Source organism: Eleutherodactylus coqui, chromosome 4 (genome assembly GCF_035609145.1).
Source record: "Eleutherodactylus coqui strain aEleCoq1 chromosome 4, aEleCoq1.hap1, whole genome shotgun sequence".
Classification (NCBI taxonomy): Eukaryota; Metazoa; Chordata; class Amphibia; order Anura; family Eleutherodactylidae; genus Eleutherodactylus; species Eleutherodactylus coqui.
In genome coordinates this window covers 288405980-288409185 of record NC_089840.1, presented here as the reverse complement: position 1 = coordinate 288409185, position 3206 = coordinate 288405980, and positions in this window count along the sequence as shown.

The window sequence follows — 3206 nt, the reverse complement described above, 5'->3', positions numbered from 1 at the left end:
TCTCTTGTCTGTTCTTCAGCGTTCTGAGTCTTCTCCTGAGCCAGGTCCACAGGGGTGTATATACTTACCGGAACACCATACTGTCTTCAGTCCCGAGGGCTGTGTATAATCACTGGACTTCCACATCATCTTCTCAGCCATGTTGGGAGGGGAGTCATGCTTACTGGGCCTTCACGCCATCTCCTGAGCCGTGTCTGGAGTGGTGTGCTGACTTACTGGATCTCCACCCTGTCTTCTGAGCTAGGTCTGGAGGAGTTTGTATACTTACTGGACCTCCATGACGTCATCTGAGCCAGGTCCACAAGGGTAGACATACTTACTGGACCTCCAACCTGTCTTCTGAGCCAGGTCCAGAGGGTTGTGTATACTTACTGGACCTTCACACTATCTTCTGAGTCAGGTTATGGAGGGGTCTTATGGGCGTCCACACCACTGCTGGCTCAGGATTGTATGTTGTAGAGATTTACGTTTTTTACAGTAAAGATGGTTGTCCGTAGGGGTGTGTATACTTACTGGTCCTTCCCACCTTCTTCTGAGCCAGGTCCTAAGGGGTGTGCATACTGTTTGTCCTTCACACCATCTTCTGAGCCATTACTAGAGGGGTGTATCTACTTACTAGACTTACACACTGTCTTCTGAGTCAGGTTGAGGAGAAGTCTTACTGGACCTCCACACCATCCCTGGTCCTGGACTATGTACTGTAAAGATTTAGGTTCTATGCAGTAAAGATGGATGTCCAGAGGGGTGTGTATACTTACGAGACCTTCACACCATCTTCTGAGAAAGGTCTTGAGAGGTGGGCACACTTTCTGGATCGCCACACCATTTTCCGATACAGGCCTGCAGGGGTGGGCATACTTACTGCACCACTTCTGGAGGGGTGTGTATACTTACTGGACCTCTAGACTATCTTCTGAGCCAGGTCTAGAGGGGTGGGCATTCTTATTAGCTCTTGGCTCACTCTGATTAAGATGCAGACAATGATAACGTATTGCTAGGATCAACATCTATTCAATGGGGTCTGACCTTTAGGACCCCAGCTGATTGCTAGAACCAAGTGGCAGCCACATTGGTAGAGGACATGCCTGTGTCTTGGGTCACCTTTAGGCGGGGGATGCACGGTTGGCCACCATGGTTGGACTACACTGATTGCACCTTTGTAGAGGACACACCGCTCTTACAAGATTGTACATGAGAGATCGCGGGGGATCTGTGCCATTGTTTTACCTTCTAGCTGGAGAACTTCCTACTCTGGGATTATTTGCACTGACTCAGCCTGTGGCTCCTGCCATTTGCCTTCCAGCAGTAGAGAAGAGAAGGATTGCTGTAGGAGACACAATGGCACAGGAGGCGGCTGTCTGCTCCTGCAGGATGGGGCGACTACTTCAGGGGTTGCAGCAAAAGAGCAGAACAGCTTTGTACTAGTGATGGTCATGTGCGCTAACGCCATATTCCTGCAGCTGGTAGAAAAAGCACTTGCTGCCCATGAAGAAAGCCCGGTGTGAGAGCAGGTGGCACTGTGGAGGTTTTATCCCATCTCCCTTATTTGTATATTACCCAGAGGGGCGTGCATGGCGAATTCTGCAGCATTTCTGCATCCAAAATCTGCACCCTGTCTATTTTGAAACAGCTCTGCCCATTTCCGCCACATGTAAACATACCCCAGCGGTGATAGTGACATCCCTCAGAGCGGCCCCCGCGGTAATAGTGACACCTCCCAGAGCGGCCCCCGCGGTAATAGTGACATCCCCCAGAGCGGCCCCCGTGGTAATAGTGACACCTCCCAGAGTGACCCCTGCGGTAATGGTGACATCACCCTGAGCGGCCCCCGTGGTAATAGTGACATCCCCCAGAGCGGCCCCCGCGGTAATAGTGACATCCCCCAGAGCGGCCCCCAGTATAATAGTGACATCCCCCAGCGCGGCCCCCGGTATAATAGTGACATCCCACAGCGGCCCCCAGTATAATAGTGACATCCCCCACAGTGGCCCCCAGTATAATAGTGACATTCCCCAGCCAGGCCTCCAGTATAATAGTGACATCCCACAGCGGCCCCCAGTATAATAATGATATCCCCCAGAACAACTCCCGCAGTAATAGTGACATCCCCAGAGCGGCCCCCACAGTAATAGTGATATCCCCCAGAGCGGCCCCCAGTATAATAGTGACATCTCACAGTGCAGCCCCCAGTATAATAGTGACATCCCACAGCGCGGCCCCCAGTATAATAGTGAGACCACACAGCGGCCCCCAGTATAATAGTGACATCACACAGTGGCCCCCAGTAGTAATTGTGCCCCCACAGCGGCCCCCATTATAATAGTGACATCCCCCAGCGCGGCCCCCGGTATAATAGTGACATCCCACAGCGGCCCCCAGTATAATAGTGACATCCCCCACAGCGGCCCCCGGTATAATAGTGACATCCCACAGCGGCCCCCAGTATAATAGTGACATCCCCCACAGTGGCCCCCAGTATAATAGTGACATCCCACAGCGGCCCCCAGTATAATAATGATATCCCCCAGAACAACTCCCGCAGTAATAGTGACATCCCCAGAGCAGCCCCCACAGTAATAGTGACATCCCACAGCGGCCCCCATTATAATAGCGACATCCCCCAGAGCGGCCCCCAGTATAATAGTGACATCTCACAGTGCAGCCCCCAGTATAATAGTGACATCCCACAGCGCAGCCCCCAGTATAATAGTGAGACCACACAGCGGCCCCCAGTATAATAGTGACATCACACAGTGGCCCCCAGTAGTAATTGTGCCCCCACAGCGGCCCCCATTATATTAGTGACATCCCCCAGAGTGGCCCCCAGTATAATAGTGACATCCCACAGCGCGGCCCCCAGTATAATAGTGAGACCACACAGTGGCCCCCAGTAGTAATTATGTCCCTCACAGCAGCCCCCATTATAATAGTGACATCCCCCAGAGTGGCCCCCAGTATAATAGCGACATCTCAAAGTGCAGCCCCCAGTATAATAGTGACATCCCACAGCGCGGCCCCCAGTATAATAGTGAGACCACACAGCGTCTCCCAGTATAATAGTGACATCTCAAAGTGCAGCCCCCAGTATAATAGTGACATCCCACAGCGCGGCCCCCAGTATAATAGTGAGACCACACAGCGTCTCCCAGTATAATAGTGACATCACACAGTGGCCCCCAGTAGTAATTGTGTCCCTCACAGCAGCC